At 37.7% G+C, this 19,882-nt stretch overlaps 1 protein-coding gene across 5 annotated transcripts in view; it reads right to left on the bottom strand.

Annotated features, from left to right (window-relative positions):
• SPC25 (SPC25 component of NDC80 kinetochore complex) overlaps positions 1–19,882 on the bottom strand; it is a 72,579-nt gene that overhangs the window by 48,711 nt on the left and 3,986 nt on the right. Inside the window, exon 1 of one of the 5 annotated variants that reach the window (XM_053697528.1) lies at positions 3,450–3,467. The exons of 3 other annotated variants lie outside the window; for them this stretch is intronic. The gene's annotated coding sequence lies outside the window, so the exon portion shown is untranslated. Of the gene's footprint in view, positions 1–1,274; positions 1,392–3,449; positions 3,468–19,882 lie in introns of those variants that run through there. One more of the 5 variants, XM_053697524.1, reaches the window with a different exon arrangement.

The raw sequence follows: 19,882 nt of genomic DNA, 5'->3' as shown, positions 1-19,882 counted from the left end.
AATCACACGCATACGCGCATGGAGGTAGCAAATCTTGACGGAGAAAATTAGACCAAGCATTTCTTCCATGGACATGCGCACAGCGTCCTTCCCATTCCCTTTCAATTACACATGTAATGAAAAATAAAACTTTTTACACTTCTTGAAGGGATACCAAACCCAATTTTGTTTTCATGATTCAGACAGAGCATGCAATTGTAAGCAACTTTCTCATACTCCTATTATCAATTTTTTTTTCGTTCTCTTAGTATCTTTATTTGAAAAAGCTTAGGAGCCGAACCATTTTTGGTTCATCACTCTGGGTAGCACTTGCTGATTGGTGGCTGCATTTAGCCACCAATCAGCAAGCGCTAACCCTTTAACAAAAAAAAAGATGTGTTATCAGCCCAGCCGCCGAACAGAGTACAACGCTAGTTGTTAGGGGGTTAAACACTAAATGCATTCCATGCACCCCCCTTTAAAGGGACATGAAAGCCAAAACAAATATTTAATGGTTCAGATAGAACATGCATTTTAAACAATGTTCTAATTTACTTCTATTATCAAATGTTCTTCATTCTCTTGGTATCTCTTGTTGAAAAGCAGGAACATAGGCTCAGGAGCATACGTGTGTCGGGAGGACTCTATGGCAGCAGTTTTGCAAGAATGTTATCCATTTACAAAAGCACTACATGGCAGAACTATATCCTACCATGTATTGCTCCAGAAACCTACCTAGGTAATCTTTAACAAATGGGAATTAAGCAAATTTGATAACAGAAGTAAATTGAAACTTTTTTTTTTTTTTTTTTTTTTTAAAGTTCTGCTATGACTGAATCAAAAAAGAAAAGTTTTGGGTTTCATATCCCTTTAATTGTGGGTGCTGCCATTTTGTAACCTAGGTTACACTGCAGGTATTTGAAGGAGAGTCACTGCACATGTGCAACAAATCAGCATCAGAATTGCAGTAAAAGGTAAATTTCAAAAGAATGACAACACCTATGACTAGGTGGAGGTGGGAATAACCTCAACATCTGTCTGTCACTTAAAATATTGGGAAGCTTGCAGGTTGGGGTCATTTCATTTATTGATGACGTCATCTGCACAGTTTAGTAAACAGATGGGGACGATGACGTGCGCAAACGTTATGTTAACGCCAACCTTTATTTGTTTACTACAGTGCTACTCTCTCACACAGTCTGCACACGCCATATAATCCGCTACCACTGCTTGCCTTGTCTAATAACTTTTGTCTCCACACACATTATTTTTATCCTGTGTCCGTTGTTACTTACCGATTTCAAATGTTTCTTCGCGCGCGCAGTCTCTCAGGATCTGTAATCAACCACCTACCCACCCCATACTGGACAAGGCTGAATACCGATCCAAGGATTCGAACCTCTTTTGGTAACCATGTTTCTTTTGGGCAAACTTGCCCTCACCTGACATGTATGCCTCCATTGTTTCATGATGAATTATAAACTCTCGACTTTACAAACCAAAATGCATTTTTATTTCTTGTAACCCCGTTGACTGTAATGCATTGTGCAGGCACGGCCCTGGAAAAATAAAGTACGGGCGACGGCTTGTATGTAATACAAAGTACGCAGTGTCTATACTGTAGAAATAAAAACACAGTTCTACGAACTATGAAGAGCATGTGCAAACGTCTACCCATATAAATACCTTTACACTAAATGTCCACAATCCTACCACTAAAACTAATTATTGAAAAATAGTTCCATTTTTTTTTTTACACTAGAGCTTCTAACTGCCCTGCAGTAAAGCAGTTCACACTATGAGAGTGTGACACACTACTTATGATCTCTTCTTTAGATCACACTATTGATGAGTAAAATAACAATATCAAATTACAAAATCAGATACCATTGCCCTGAGCGCCAACAACATCCGGGTTTTGGGATTTTCTAAATGTTGTGAAGTATGTTAGTTACCCTATTACACCAAATTTACAGTCTCAATGTGGCTGCAGCTCTAGAACCCTTTTTTAAATCTCTATTTTAAAAGAGCTCCCAATAGTACCACGTTGTACTGGATAAATACAACTTAGCACGTTTTTTTCCTCTTGCCTATATTTCTTTCACTAAAATTTGGGTCAACCCAGTAATGTACAAACTATTAAAAATGATTAAACTACTTGACTCCATATTTGCACCACTCAGTCTTGCTCTGAACAGCCATTTTCTGCCCTGGGAGATTTATCACCCCCCCCCCCCCTGATCTTCAGAGTTGCTTTATTTCAGTTAAAGGGATACTAAATCCAATTGTTTTCTTTAATGATTCAGATAGAGCATGCAGTTTTAAGCAACTTTATAATTTACTCCTCTCCTATTATAATTTTTTTCTTTGTTCTCTTGCTATCTTTATTTAAATAGGAATGTAAATCTTAGGAGCCAGACCATTTTGGTTCAGAACCTGGCTTATGCTTGCTTATTGGTTGGCTGAATGTAGTCACCAATAAGCAAGCGCTATCCAGGGTGACAATTGACAATACGAGTAAATTAGAAAGTTGCTTAAAGGGACAGTCTACCATAGAATTGTTATCCCTTTAATACCCATTTCACAGTTTTGCATAACCAACAGTTATATTAATATACTTCTTACCTTTGTGATTACCTTGTATCTAGGAACCTTCTTCCAGCCCCCTGATCACATGACTGTGACTGTTTATTATCTATTGTCTTAAATTTAGCATTGTTTTGTGCTAGATCTTAAATAACTTTCTGTGCCTGAACACAGTGTTATCTATATGGCCCACGTGTACTTTCTGTCTCTTTGTGTTGAAAAGAGATTTTAAAAGCATGTGATAAGAGGCAGCTCTCAAAGGCTTAGAAATTAGCATATGAGCCTACCTATGTTTAGTTTAAACTAAGAATACCAAGAGAAAAAAGCAAATTTGATAATAAAAGTAAATTGGAAAGTTGTTTAAAATTAAAAGTCCTATCTGAATAATGAAAGTTTAATTTATACTAGACTGTCCCTTTAAAATTGCATGTTTTATCTTAATTTAGGAAAGAAAAAAAAAATCAGTTTTAGTATCCTAAGGGGATGAAAAAATAAAATTAATTCCATTTATGTCTTTAACAGCTAGTGGTAAACTTTGGAGATGTTAACCCCTTCACTACTGGGAATTTCAAAGAACATTCCCAAACTACTAGCAAATTGTTAGCATGTTTGCTATCACTCCATTTAAAAAAAAATAGAGCCTCATTTTTTTATTTAGCTATCAAAACTATGATTTTTTTAAAAATAGAGAACCCAAAGTATTGATCTAGGCCCATTTTGGTATATTTCATGCCACCATTTCACTGCCAAATGCGATCATATAAAAAAAAAATCATCTTTTTCACAAACTCTGGATTTCTCAATGAAATTATTTACATACCACTTGTGCAATAATGACACAAATGATTGTAAAAGCTTAGTGAGGAAGAAGAGAAGTATCCTACCGCTCTAGCACCAAGGCTTGCTCCGTTCGGTAAACCCGGAAGTCTGTGCTCAATGAAGCCACCTTAGCTGCCCCTAGAGTGCTGTAGCTGGAAAGTGTAGAATCATGCCACCAGATAGTAACTTAGAAAAAAGAATGGCAGGCACTGCAGTCCAAGGTTAGTTGCAAATAAAATCCCAATTTTATTGGAGTAAACAACACAGTAAATACCAATCCAAAGGTAGGGACAAGAAGTCAATGTTACTCACAGTCAGGCTATAGTGTGGACACAGGTAACAGTCTGACGCGTTTTGCGCCCCCTACAGGTGCTTATTCGTAGACCTAGTACAAGTCTAAACTATGTGCTATTTATATACACACATCCAGCAAGTTAAAAATTAAATTAACCCTACAGTTCCCATACAAAGACAGGAATAGGAGTAAAACCAATGTATGCAAATGCTATAGCAAGAAAACTATTTGTACAAGCAGTATTATAACCAGTTTGAATGAATAATTGGACTCACTAATGACTAACAGAGGAAAAAGATAACTGAATAAACTTACTTTGTTTCATTTAAATTTGAAAAGGTAATAATAAACATTTCTTAAATTTCTCAATGTGTAACATGATAAGATATGTCATCTAACAAACATTAAATCTTTAAATCTCAAAAATAATAAAATAAAATAAATAGTATCCAATAGATCTCCTTTCTCTGCAATATAGTATATCTGTTCCCACCCCTAGGGGGTAGAGAGGCAACATCAATGATACTGATGGATAAATTAGCTATATTTGTAAAGTGTTTACTATTAAAGTGATTAGCTATAGCAGATTCCTTAACATAATTTTTAGTATCCCTGAGATGTTCACCAAATCTCTTCCTGACCTCTCTAGAGGTCTGGCCAACATACTGTTGCTGACATAAATTACATGTGAGCAGGTATACAGCAAAAGTAGTGCCACAATTAGCATAGACGTTGATGGTGTACCTACGTTGGGTAATCCTACTCTGAAATTGATTGCCCAATGAAACGGAAGTGCACATGCCACAGTTTCTGCTAAGGCATTTGAAATTCCCATATTTATTGAGCCAACGTGAACCCATAGGGCGTGCTCTAGTAATGTTGCTGGGAGAAAGACTACGTGCCAGTGTTTTTGTTTTTTTAGCCACAAATTTGCAATTCTTAATTATAGGAGCTAAAATTGTGTCTCCTTGTAAAACATGCAAATGTTTCTTTAAGATTTTGGCTATCTTATTATACTGACTACTATATTCAGTAGTCAAAACAACTGCTTCATGAAAAGATTTGTCTTTGGGCTTGCGTTGGTTAGTGTCATAAGTTTTTATCTAATTTCTGCACTTTTCAAGGGCCTGCGCATTATAACCCCTAGCAATTAGTCTATTTTTAAGATCTAGCAATTGTGTTTCATAAATCTCTAATGACTGGGTGTTCCTTTTTAGCCTTATAAATTGGCCTCTCGGTACAGCTTTAATGAGGTGACTTGGGTGCTGTGAGGTGGCATGCAGTATCGTATTGCCTGCAATTGGCTTACGATAGGTTTTGGTGATTACCTTATTTCCACTACTTTGCAGGGTAAGGTCAAGATAGTTGACCTCAACTGAACTAAAAATACCTGTGAATCTGAGATTCATAAAATTGTTGTCCAAAAAGCCAATAAACCTTTTAAATAAATGCTCATCCACAGGTCTTTTTAAGATAATCAAAAGGTCATCTATGTACCTTACAAATAATAGTATGTCCTCTAACCAAGGGTTGAGAACACTCTAGACATACGTTAGCTCCCACCAGGAGACATACAGATTTGCGAACGCGGGGGCAAATTTTGCCCCCATGGCCGTCCCGCAAATCTGTCTGTAAAACATGCCTTCAAACATGAAATAATTGTGTGATAACACAAACCTCAAAATGTCACCAATGTATTTTTTAGTCTCAAATTCTATGTTTAGTTCTCTGTCCAGGAAAAAATTCCACTGCCTCTATACCAAGGTGTTGTGGTATAGAAGTGTACAAAGAACTAATATCCACTACCAACCAAGTATATTGTGGTTCCCAGACTATAGAGTGTAACATGTGTATAAGATGGGAACTATCCCTCAAGTAGGATAACTGTTTGACCGCTAAAGGTTGTAAAATTCCATCTAACCATGTCCCCAAAGGCTCAAACAAGGACCCCACTCCAGAGACAATAGGTCTCCCCGGTGGATTGGTGAGGTCCTTGTGAACCTTGGGGACATGGTAGAAAATCGGAATAATGGGATTCCTGGGAACTAAATTCTCAATGTCAGTCTCTTTGAAGACACCTAGGTGTACACCTTCATTAACCCTTTAAGGACACAGCTTTCAGTTTGCTCAATTGTTTTATGACGGAAAAATTCGTCATAAGTCCTTAAGAGGTTAATCAATTTAACAAGGTCATTCTTATAATAAGCAGTAGGGTTACCTGTGAGTTTCTGGTACACCCTGGTGTCTGATAATTGAGAAACTGCCTCACTGAAATAAGCCTCTTTGTTTAAAACCACAATGCTGCCCCCTTGTCTGAATTCCTAATCACAATCTGATCATTTTCCATAAGAGACTTAATGGCCAATCTCTCCTTACGACTCAGATTTTGGGGGGCAGCACTGTTATTTGGCATATTATTCAACAAGAAAATGTCCTCTTGGACCAATCTCTGATATGCATTTAAGTGTGGTCCCCTAAATTGTATGGGATAAAAATCAGACCTTAGTCTTGCAGGTTTCAGAAGGTCAGTGGGTGCTGTTTCATTTCTCTCACAACTATAGAGCTCAGCTAGTTGAACTACTGAACAGGCTTCACTGAACAGTAGATGTATATCCTCTGTAATAAGAGGAGTGGAATGATCCACAGACTCTTCAAATGCACTTTCTGCTGTGTCTCTAGTGAGAGAGAAATATCGCTTGAGGGCCAACTTTCTAATAAATTTATTGAGGTCAAGTAGAGTGTTGAAACAAGAAAAGTTGAATGTAGGAGCAAAGCCTAGACCTTTAGCTAGCACTTTTTTTTCATCAGTACTAGATTGTATTGAGACAAATTAATAATGCTCAAACCAACTGTGTTTTTATTGTTTAAACAGTCCCCTTGAAGATTTGGCCTAGGGCCAATTAATGTCCCTTCTTCTTCTTTGTTTTTCCTGATCCTTTGTTTCCTCCATCTTTATCTCCTTCCCTTTCTGATAGGCCCATCTGTCTCGTTGTGGGTCTCACCACTGGGGTTACATTCTCCGATCTGTCCCTCGGTGCACCCTGTAAAAAAGCAGAAGATGGAGGGGAAAGAGAAGAAGAGACAGAAGAAGGAGAAGAAGAAGTATTACCCAACGTAGGTACACCATCAACGTCTATGCTAATTGTGGCACTACTTTTGCTGTATACCTGCTCACATGTAATTTATGTCAGCAACAGTATGTTGGCCAGACCTCTAGAGAGGTCAGGAAGAGATTTGGTGAACATCTCAGGGATACTAAAAATTATGTTAAGGAATCTGCTATAGCTAATCACTTTAATAGTGAACACTTTACAAATATAGCTAATTTATCCATCAGTATCATTGATGTTGCCTCTCTACCCCCTAGGGGTGGGAACAGATATACTATATTGCAGAGAAAGGAAATCTATTGGATACTCTAACTCCAAACCAGAAGTCCTTCTGGCATAAATAAGGAATGTGACATTGACTTTTTTTATTGATGATCCATAATAAGGGTTAATGCATTGAGGTGTCCTCCTTATTCTAATAATATGCTTTTTTTCCCCTTTTTTTCTGCTAACACATACTTGCTACAACAGAAATTAATCTGCCACGTAGTGGTAGTTAAGTCCAATGTCCCATTGTCCCTGCAATTCCATTCCTATTAAACATTAACGTCTTACTATTTATTTTATTATTTTTGAGATTTAAAGATTTAATGTTTGTTAGATGACATATTATCATGTTACACATTGAGAAATTTAAGAAATGTTTATTATTACCTTTTCAAATTTAAATGAAACAAAGTAAGTTTATTCAGTTATCTTTTTCCTCTGTTAGTCATTAGCGAGTCCAATTATTCATTCAAACTGGTTATAATACTGCTTGTACAAATAGTTTTCTTGCTATAGCATTTGCATACATTGGTTTTACTCCTATTCCTGTCTTTGTATGGGAACTGTAGGGTTAATTTAATTTTTAACTTGCTGGATGTGTGTATATAAATAGCACATAGTTTAGACTTGTACTAGGTCTACGAATAAGCGCCTGTAGGGGGCACGAAACGCGCCAGACTGTTGCCTGTGTCCACACTATAGCCTGACTGTGAGTAACATTGACTTCTTGTCCCTAACTTTGGATTGGTATTTACCGTGTTGTTTACTCCAATAAAATTGGGATTTTATTTGCAACTAACCTTGGACTGCAGTGCCTGCCATTCTTTTTTCTAAGATTGTAAAAGCTTCTCTAGGATCCCCTTTGTTCAGAAATAGCAGACTGTGCCATTCGTTTTTGGTAATTTGAAGGCCACTAATTGCAGCTGTGTACCACACTTCTATTATTCCAGGTAGCTTATTGCTTATAATTTTAGCTGTAGTGTAGAGATTACCCTCCTGCATGACACCTCCAACCCCCTGATCCCTAACAAACAGTCCCCCACACACACACTCATCCCCACCATCCTAGTTACTGGAAGACAATCTACCAGTATGCAGTTTAGGGCTTTTTTAAAATTATTATTTAAAATAAAAAATCTACAGTGTAGTGACTCTCTAACCCTCCCTCCACCCATTAATGGTGGTCATCTTTGGTACTGGCAGCTGTCTGCCAGTACCTAATTTATAGATATTTTTTATTCTTTTCAATTTTTATATATTTCTGTAGTGTAGTGGTCTGCCCCCCCCCCCCCCCCCCATTCCATCCCATCCCTTTTCTGTAGTGTAGCGCACCATCCTTCCAATTTTTTTCTGCAGTTTAGGACCCCTCCCACTCCACCACTGGGGTGCCCACCCACCTACCGCTTTCCCTCTCACACCTCCAGATGGTAATACACACAATATCACTGTCTAACTATCTGGCATTTGCCTTCATATGGTAACGGAGTAACAATCGTGCGCCATTACCATATGAAGACAGATGTATGCAGCTCAGGAACAGCAGCTCTCGCTTTGACAACTGAGACTGCTGGAGCTTCCTCAAGCTGACATACATCTACGTTATGCGGCTTCATAACGCATGACGTAGATTTACGTCATATTGGCTTAAAGGGACAGTCAAGTCCAAAAAAACCTTTTATTTTTCAAATAGGGCATGCAATTTTAAACAACTTTCCAATTTACTTTTATCAACAATTTTGCTTTTTTCTCTTGGTATTCTTAGTTGAAAGCTAGACCTAGGAAGGCTCATATGATAATTTCTAAGCCCTTTAAGACCGCCTCTAATCACATGCTTTGTATTTGCTTTTCACAGCAGGGGAGAGCTAGTTCAGGTAAACCCTATAGATAACATTGTGAGCATGCCCATGGATTGTGGCAGACACTGCACTAATTGGCTAAAATGCAAGTCAATAGATAACTAAAAGTCATGTGATTAGGGGTGGTCAGAAGATGCTTAGATACAAGATAGTCACAGCAGTAAAAAGTGTATTAATATAACCGTGTTGGTTATGCAAAACTGGGGAATGGGTAATAAAGGGATTATCTATCTTTTTAAACAACAAAAATTCTGGTGTTGACTGTCCCTTTAAGGGGTTAATCAAAGCAAAATTCCAAAAAAAGAAAGCTTGGGTAGGCAAGTTTATTTTTGACAAACCATCCCTTTAAAGCTATATTTAGTGCAAACTTAAGAAAGAAAAAAAAACATAATTTATGTAAGAACTTACCTGATAAATTCATTTCTTTCATATTAACAAGAGTCCATGAGCTAGTGACGTATGGGATATACATTCCTACCAGGAGGGGCAAAGTTTCCCAAACCTTAAAATGCCTATAAATACACCCCTCACCACACCCACAAATCAGTTTAACGAATAGCCAAGAAGTGGGGTGATAAGAAAAAGTGCGAAGCATATAAAATAAGGAATTGGAATAATTGTGCTTTATACAAAAAAATCATAACCACCACAAAAAAAGGGTGGGCCTCATGGACTCTTGTTAATATGAAAGAAATGAATTTATCAGGTAAGTTCTTACATAAATTATGTTTTCTTTCATGTAATTAACAAGAGTCCATGAGCTAGTGACGTATGGGATAATGACTACCCAAGATGTGGATCTTTCCACACAAGAGTCACTAGAGAGGGAGGGATAAAATAAAGACAGCCAATTCCTGCTGAAAATAATCCACACCCAAAATAAAGTTTAACAAAAAACATAAGCAGAAGATTCAAACTGAAACCGCTGCCTGAAGAACTTTTCTACCAAAAACTGCTTCAGAAGAAGAAAATACATCAAAATGGTAGAATTTAGTAAAAGTATGCAAAGAAGACCAAGTTGCTGCTTTGCAGATCTGGTCAACCGAAGCTTCATTCCTAAACGCTCAGGAAGTAGATACTGACCTAGTAGAATGAGCTGTAATTCTTTGAGGCGGAGTTTTACCCGACTCAACATAGGCAAGATGAATTAAAGATTTCAACCAAGATGCCAAAGAAATGGCAGAAGCTTTCTGGCCTTTCCTAGAACCGGAAAAGATAACAAATAGACTAGAAGTCTTACGGAAAGATTTCGTAGCTTCAACATAATATTTCAAAGCTCTAACAACATCCAAAGAATGCAATGATTTCTCCTTAGAATTCTTAGGATTAGGACATAATGAAGGAACCACAATTTCTCTACTAATGTTGTTGGAATTCACAACTTTAGGTAAAAATTCAAAAGAAGTTCGCAACACCGCCTTATCCTGATGAAAAATCAGAAAAGGAGACTCACATGAAAGAGCAGATAATTCAGAAACTCTTCTAGCAGAAGAGATAGCCAAAAGGAACAAAACTTTCCAAGAAAGTAATTTAATGTCCAATGAATGCATAGGTTCAAACGGAGGAGCTTGAAGAGCTCCCAGAACCAAATTCAAACTCCAAGGAGGAGAAATTGACTTAATGACAGGTTTTATACGAACCAAAGCTTGTACAAAACAATGAATATCAGGAAGAATAGCAATCTTTCTGTGAAAAAGAACAGAAAGAGCAGAGATTTGTCCTTTCAAAGAACTTGCGGACAAACCCTTATCCAAACCATCCTGAAGAAATTGTAAAATTCTCGGTATTCTAAAAGAATGCCAAGAAAAATGATGAGAAAGACACCAAGAAATATAAGTCTTCCAGACTCTATAATATATCTCTCGAGATACAGATTTACGAGCCTGTAACATAGTATTAATCACGGAGTCAGAGAAACCTCTATGACCAAGAATCAAGCGTTCAATCTCCATACCTTTAAATTTAAGGATTTCAGATCCGGATGGAAAAAAGGACCTTGTGACAGAAGGTCTGGTCTTAACGGAAGAGTCCATGGCTGGCAAGATGCCATCCGGACAAGATCCGCATACCAAAACCTGTGAGACCATGCCGGAGCTATTAGCAGAACAAACGAGCATTCCCTCAGAATCTTGGAGATTACTCTTGGAAGAAGAACTAGAGGCGGAAAGATATAGGCAGGATGATACTTCCAAGGAAGTGATAATGCATCCACTGCCTCCGCCTGAGGATCCCGGGATCTGGACAGATACCTGGGAAGTTTCTTGTTTAGATGAGAGGCCATCAGATCTATCTCTGGGAGCCCCCACAATTGAACAATCTGAAGAAATACCTCTGGGTGAAGAGACCATTCGCCCGGATGCAACGTTTGGCGACTGAGATAATCCGCTTCCCAATTGTCTACACCTGGGATATGAACCGCAGAGATTAGACAGGAGCTGGATTCCGCCCAAACCAAAATTCGAGATACTTCTTTCATAGCCAGAGGACTGTGAGTCCCTCCTTGATGATTGATGTATGCCACAGTTGTGACATTGTCTGTCTGAAAACAAATGAACGATTCTCTCTTCAGAAGAGGCCAAAACTGAAGAGCTCTGAAAATTGCACGGAGTTCCAAAATATTGATCGGTAATCTCACCTCCTGAGATTCCCAAACTCCTTGTGCCGTCAGAGATCCCCACACAGCTCCCCAACCTGTGAGACTTGCATCTGTTGAAATTACAGTCCAGGTCGGAAGAACAAAAGAAGCCCCCTGAATTAAACGATGGTGATCTGTCCACCACGTTAGAGAGTGTCGAACAATCGGTTTTAAAGATATTAATTGAGATATCTTCGTGTAATCCCTGCACCATTGGTTCAGCATACAGAGCTGAAGAGGTCGCATGTGAAAACGAGCAAAGGGGATCGCGTCCGATGCAGCAGTCATAAGACCTAGAATTTCCATGCATAAGGCTACCGAAGGGAATGATTGTGACTGAAGGTTTCGACAAGCTGTAATCAATTTTAGACGTCTCTTGTCTGTTAAAGACAGAGTCATGGACACTGAATCTATCTGGAAACCCAGAAAGGTTACCCTTGTTTGAGGAATCAAAGAACTTTTTAGTAAATTGATCCTCCAACCATGATCTTGAAGAAACAACACAAGTCGATTCGTATGAGACTCTGCTAAATGTAAAGACGGAGCAAGTACCAAGATATCGTCCAAATAAGGAAATACCACAATACCCTGTTCTCTGATTACAGACAGAAGGGCACCGAGAATCTTTGTGAAAATTCTTGGAGCTGTAGCAAGGCCAAACGGTAGAGCCACAAATTGGTAATGCTTGTCTAGAAAAGAGAATCTCAGGAACTGATAATGATCTGGATGAATCGGAATATGCAGATATGCATCCTGTAAATCTATTGTGGACATATAATTCCCTTGCTGAACAAAAGGCAATATAGTCCTTACAGTTACCATCTTGAACGTTGGTATCCTTACATAGCGATTCAATAATTTTAGATCCAGAACTGGTCTGAAGGAATTCTCCTTCTTTGGTACAATGAAGAGATTTGAATAAAACCCCATCCCCTGTTCCGGAACTGGAACTGGCATAATTACTCCAGCCAACTCTAGATCTGAAACACAATTCAGAAATGCTTGAGCTTTCACTGGATTTACTGGGACATGGGAAAGAAAAAATCTCTTTGCAGGAGGTCTCATCTTGAAACCAATTCTGTACCCTTCTGAAACAATGTTCTGAATCCAAAGATTGTGAACAGAATTGATCCAAATTTCTTTGAAAAAACGTAACCTGCCCCCTACCAGCGGAACTGGAATGAGGGCCGTACCTTCATGTGAACTTAGAAGCAGGCTTTGCCTTTCTAGCAGGCTTGGATTTATTCCAGACTGGAGATGGTTTCCAAACTGAAACTGCTCCTGAGGACGAAGGATCAGGCTTTTGTTCTTTGTTGAAACGAAAGGATCGAAAACGATTGTTAGCCCTGTTTTTACCTTTAGACTTTTTATCCTGTGGTAAAAAAGTTCCTTTCCCACCAGTAACAGTTGAAATAATAGAATCCAACTGAGAACCAAATAATTTGTTTCCCTGGAAAGAAATGGAAAGTAGAGTTGATTTAGAAGCCATATCAGCATTCCAAGTCTTAAGCCATAAAGCTCTTCTGGCTAAGATAGCCAGAGACATAAATCTAACATCAACTCTAATAATATCAAAAATGGCATCACAGATGAAATTATTAGCATGCTGGAGAAGAATAATAATATCATGAGAATCACGATTTGTTACTTGTTGCGCTAGAGTTTCCAACCAAAAAGTTGAAGCTGCAGCAACATCAGCCAATGATATAGCAGGTCTAAGAAGATTACCTGAACATAGATAAGCTTTTCTTAGAAAAGATTCAATTTTTCTATCTAAAGGATCCTTAAACGAGGTACCATCTGATGTAGGAATGGTAGTACGTTTAGCAAGGGTAGAAATAGCCCCATCAACTTTAGGGATTTTGTCCCAAAATTCTAACCTGTCAGGCGGAACAGGATATAATTGCTTAAAACGTTTAGAAGGAGTAAATGAATTACCCAATCTATCCCATTCCTTAGCAATTACTGCAGAAATAGCATTAGGAACAGGAAAGACTTCTGGAATAACCGCAGGAGCTTTAAAAACCTTATCTAAACGTATAGAATTAGTATCAAGAGGACTAGAATCCTCTATTTCTAAAGCAATTAGTACTTCTTTAAGTAAAGAGCGAATAAATTCCATCTTAAATAAATATGAAGATTTATCAGCATCAATCTCTGAGACAGAATCCTCTGAACCAGAAGAGTCCAAAGAATCAGAATGATGGTGTTCATTTAAAAATTCATCTGTAGAAAGAGAAGATTTAAAAGACTTTTTACGTTTACTAGAAGGAGAAATAACAGACAAAGCCTTCTTTATGGATTCAGAAACAAAATCTCTTATGTTATCAGGAACATTCTGCACCTTAGATGTTGAGGGAACTGCAACAGGCAATGGTACATCACTAAAGGAAATATTATCTGCATTAACAAGTTTGTCATGACATTTAATACAAACAACAGCTGGAGGAATAGCTACCAAAAGTTTACAGCAGATACACTTAGCTTTGGTAGATCCAGCAGGCAGAGGTTTTCCTGTAGTATCTTCTGGCTCAGATGCAACGTGAGACATCTTGCAATATGTAAGAGAAAAAACAACATATAAAGCAAAATAGATCAAATTCCTTATAAGACAGTTTCAGGAATGGGAAAAAAATGCCAAACATCAAGCTTCTAGCAACCAGAAGCAAATGAAAAATGAGACTGAAATAATGTGGAGACAAAAGCGACGCCCATATTTTTTGGCGCCAAAAAAGACGCCCACATTATTTGGCGCCTAAATGCTTTTTGCGCCAAAAATGACGCAACATCCGGAACGCCGACATTTTTGGCGCAAAATAACGTCAAAAAATGACGCAACTTCCGGCGACACGTATGACGCCGGAAACGGAAATGAATTTTTGCGCCAAAAAAGTCCGCGCCAAAAATGACGCAATAAAATGAAGCATTTTCAGCCCCCGCGAGCCTAACAGCCCACAGGGAAAAACTCAAATTTTTGAGGTAAGAAAAAATATGATAATTAAAGCATAATCCCAAATATGAAACTGACTGTCTGGAAATAAGGAAAGTTGAACATTCTGAGTCAAGGCAAATAAATGTTTGAATACATATATTTAGAACTTTATAAATAAAGTGCCCAACCATAGCTTAGAGTGTCACAGAAAATAAGACTTACTTACCCCAGGACACTCATCTACATGTTTGTAGAAAGCCAAACCAGTACTGAAACGAGAATCAGTAGAGGTAATGGTAAATATAAGAGTATATCGTCGATCTGAAAAGGGAGGTAAGAGATGAATCTCTACGACCGATAACAGAGAACCTTATGAAATAGACCCCGTAGAAGGAGATCACTGCATTCAATAGGCAATACTCTCCTCACATCCCTCTGACATTCACTGCACGCTGAGAGGAAAACCGGGCTCCAACTTGCTGCGGAGCGCATATCAACGTAGAATCTAGCACAAACTTACTTCACCACCTCCCTTGGAGGCAAAGTTTGTAAAACTGATTTGTGGGTGTGGTGAGGGGTGTATTTATAGGCATTTTAAGGTTTGGGAAACTTTGCCCCTCCTGGTAGGAATGTATATCCCATACGTCACTAGCTCATGGACTCTTGTTAATTACATGAAAGAAAAGGTTGACATTACACAATTTTCCTTCTAAATGTTCATTTAGTGAGCTTATAAAACATCTGTGCATAATTGTCTTAGTAGTAATGATGCAGCCTTAGTTTAGTAACCGCAAAGTTTAAAAGACACAACAGTGATCAATTTACAGGCGCTAACAAATGAGAGTATGTAATGTTTTCTCTATAATGGCCCTTTAAAAAATAAATCAACCCCTTGATTCACATATCTCTTTTACTACAATATTTCATAAATGTCATATTTATTTCTAGAAAAATCTAGTGTACAATGTCCCTTTAACTGGATATGGATGGGGGCACCACATAGTTGCTTTTTAAGATAAATAATGACAGCTTTGCATTTTTAAAGGGTCACAAGTCAAAATAGATCATGTAGTTTTAAACAACTTTGCAGTTTACTTCCACTAAAGGGATTTTGTACACTAGATTTTTCTTTGCATAAATGTTTTGTAGATCTATTTATATAGATAATCTGGGGTGTTTTTGTAAAAATGTATAGTTTTGCTTATTTAAAAAAAAATATTGTCATGATTTTTTTTTAGACTTTTTACCCAGCTCCAAAGTTTTAGATGCATACAGACTTCAGATTTCTTCTGTTTGTATAATGGGTCTTTTCAAATGCAGGGGAGGGTCTGCGCTCAGCCCCTTTTTAGTGGGCATCCCAGAATGACCTCATCAACAGTGCTAAATTGGGAGCTTCTAAGTACCTTTTTAAAAGGTTTTATACTGTATTTTTATATCTATACATATTCTTTATAATAGTGTCTATTACATGCAGTGAAATGCAAATTGGTGTATATTGTCCTTTTAACAAAATCTTGTCAGTTATTTACACTTTGAGTCACCAGATCCTACTGAACATGTGCAAGAATTCACAAGATATATGTACATGCATTTGTGATTGGCTGATGGCTGTCACATGATACAGGAGTAGAAGAAATAGACAACTGAAATCTATCAGGAAAAAAATAAAATCTACTACTCATTTGAAGTGCAGACTAAATGTAATTGCATTTCCCTTTTAGCATGCTTCTGCTGATTATGCAAATCTACAGATATCCTCCCTATTTTCAGAAAGCCTGAAATTTGGTAACCTTTTTTTATATTTTTCATTACCAACATTGGCCAGATTACAAGTGGAGCGCGATCAGGTTTTTGCATCAATTTCCGTGAAAGTTAATTTGCAGTTATATTACAAGTCGAAAGTAACGAAGATCGCTTGAGCACTACTGAAGTTAAACGCTCATCAGGTTAGCGAGTCTCAAAACTATGTGTAAAGTGGTAAACTTGAGCGTACTCTCTCAAGTCAGGATAGAATTTAAAATATGAGCTATACTTTAATTCATGAAATCTGTCATTTATACAGCTTAGATATTTACATTTTAATGCAGGAACGATAACCGCCGTTTCTCCGCCCACCATAGTCTTCAGTTGATTGACAGATGACTAATCTGCAATCAACTAACTTTTTTCCCACCGAGTCGTTCAGCCCCTTACCACAAACATCATGGCCCCGGGGGAGACTATTAGTTGACTGCAGATGAGTCATCTGTCAATCAACTGACGACTACGGCAGACAGAGGACATCGTTCCTGCATTAAAATGTAAATATCCAAGATCTGTATAAAACACAGATTTCATGAATTAAAGTCTAGCTAATTTTATTTAAAATTATATCCTAGGACTTGAGCGAGTATGCTCAAGTTTACTTTCCCTTTAACTGTTTTGTAAAACAAGTGACACATTAAATACACAACGCTCTTCTCCAATGAGGTGACATTTCCACTTCTAGTTGTGCTAGCATGTCAGTTGACATGTACGGCTATTGGTTTAGAGGTGGACACGTCACCTCATTGAAGACCACTGTGCCGTGGGTGGCCGAGTTAGCTATATACACTTGCCACAGATAGGGTGAGTTTAACAGTGTTTTTTAGTAGATGACAAACTATTTTTGGTGATGGTAAATCCTAGCATTTTTTATATGATTGGATTTACCATCACTTTAACCTTTCTGGTAGAAAGGTCAGGTGTTCATTTAATATCTGTTGATTTTTCAATGCCATGTAGCCTAACAAAATGTCCAGATCATTTTGCAGAAAAAACAGCCCCAAACATTAAAGAGCCACCACCATATTTAACCATGGGCATGAGGTTTATGTGTAACTCTGTTTTCCTTAAAAGAAAGTTGGGTTTCTTATTCCTTTAATGATTCAGATATAACGTGATTTTCCATTTACTTATTTTATGAAATTTGCTTCATTCTCTTGACGAGCCAATGAGAAGAGGCATATATGCGCATCCACCAATTGGCCGATAACCAGTAGTGCATTGTTACTCCTAACCTACCTAGTTATGCTTTTTAACAAAGGATATCAAGAGACTTGTGTAATAGGAACATTGTATAATTAGATGTTCTCTGAATCATGTTTCATTCTATGTTCCTTTAAATACAAAATGGCTACTCTGAAACTGTGGCGTTCACCAGCATACAATTATACCATTTTTAACTATACTAGAATCCTCTAAATCTGTTCTTGAGTAGTAGTAGTAGTACAACTTCCGCCTCATTGCCAAGCAGAGCAACCTCAACTAAGCTTGGGATCCTCAATACTGCTTTCCCTGGCCAGCTATGTCAGTTTGTGGACTTACTGAACAAGAGTAATATTCCTAAATTTAAAGGGATATGAAATTCAGAATTTTTCCTTTCATGATTCAGATAAGAGTAAACAACTTTCTAATCAACTTGTCTCCATTTGTCTTGTTCTATTGAGATCTTTTGTTGAAAAGTAGGGGTTATTGTTAGGAGCCTGTCCATTTCTGGAGTACTATGGCAGCAGTTTTGCATGAGCACTAGAAAGCACTATTTCCTGCCATATATTGCACCAGATGCCTACCTAGGTAGCTCTAACAAAAAATATAACAAAAGTAAACTGGAAACTTTAAATATCCTGTATCTAACAAGACTTTTTTCATATCCCTTTAACGGCCTGTGAAGCCAAATGACATGTAGCTTACAAAACACTGCTTCCTGCCAATTGTAAAATAGCTTCTAGGGTTACGTAAATGACTTGTTGAGATACACCAGGGGTCATCAACCGTATCCCTCCAGAGGTTTTGGAACTATTTTTCCCAGGGTGCCAGTTTAGAGTGTCTGGCATCAAGGGATGCATGATATTAAATGTGAAAAAAACCAGTGCGCCAAATACCTGTGTATAAAAAGTGAAGATGTCAACATATAGTGCAATACTATAATAAAATACCCCTATATATAAATACGGGAGTGAACATTTACAAAATAAATATACAGAGTGATAAAAAGTCCCAATCAAACCAATCTGGTAGATGGTGGAAATGTGAAATTTGGACAGTTCGTCTAGTCCATAATCCAGATTCAAATGTCTGGAACAGATGGCAGGCTGCTTCTTCGAAATTCTTGTTGGTGTCCCAAGATGTTATGATCTGTAGATGTGAAAGATAAAAAAAGAAGGCGCCACCATGGTGCACAATCAGATGATTCAAACACGCCAAATGTACAAGTAAGACCGTACTTACAAGCTGTATGACACTTGAGAAGTGTCACAAATGCCTTCTGGACTTTTTTCATATCCCTTTAACGGCCTGTGAAGCCAAATGACATGTAGCTTACAAAACACTGCTTCCTGCCAATTGTAAAATAGCTTCTAGGGTTACGTAAATGACTTGTTGAGATACACCAGGGGTCATCAACCGTATCCCTCCAGAGGTTTTGGAACTATTTTTCCCAGGGTGCCAGTTTAGAGTGTCTGGCATCAAGGGATGCATGATGTAGTCTTAAAACCTCTGGAGTGACGAGGTTGATCTCCAATGGGCTACAGCTTTTAAAACCAGGGCAAGTAAGTGTGTGCTTTGCTGTAAGCAGTATTCCTGCATATGGTGCTATGCTGCCATCTCGCTGCAGAGACTGGGGAGAAAGACCGTTTAATTACAGTAAAGACGCTCAACTTAATTCACACATTTATTTTTTCTTTTAAAAAGTAGGAAGCATTTTTGTTGTGTCCCTTTAAGGTTTATGAAGTTTCACAAACAAAAATACATTCAGGGCCAAGCAAGGTAAGAAACCAAAAAAATCCACACAGAAGATATAACAAAACTTTATTATAATGAACATACATAATACACGTTTAACAACTATTACATCATAAATCCAGCTATTTACACAGAATGCCTCAGTCTGGCCATAAATAGATATTCCCACTTCATTCTTCTGGTCTGGACAATGGCTTCCTTAGTACCCGTGTGCAAACCTGTTCATTTTCACTGTTCCCCCCATTGTATTTCTTACAATATTACCCATCTCCCAGAAAAAAAAAAAATCATGATTTATTGCTTTGTTTATTATAGAATGTAAATCACTTAAAGGGACAGTAGAATGTAAATTGGTTTTCTCCTTAAAGGGATAGTAAACCCCAACATTTTCTTTTATGATTCTGACAGAACATACAATTTTAAACAACTTTCCATTTTAATTCTATTATCAAATTTTCTTCATTCTCTTATTATCCATTGCTGAAGGGACAGCAGTGCACTACTGACAGGAAACTGAAAATATCTATTTAGCCAATCACAAGAGACAAATGTGTGCAGGCACCAATTAGCAGCAGCTCCCACTAGTGTATGATATGCGTGTATTCATTTTTTTAACAAGGGATACTAAAAGAACAAAGCACA

Source organism: Bombina bombina, chromosome 1 (assembly GCF_027579735.1).
Source record: "Bombina bombina isolate aBomBom1 chromosome 1, aBomBom1.pri, whole genome shotgun sequence".
Classification (NCBI taxonomy): domain Eukaryota; kingdom Metazoa; phylum Chordata; class Amphibia; order Anura; family Bombinatoridae; genus Bombina; species Bombina bombina.
Note: the sequence above shows the minus strand (reverse complement) of the source record. Positions and strands in the feature narration are given on the sequence as shown.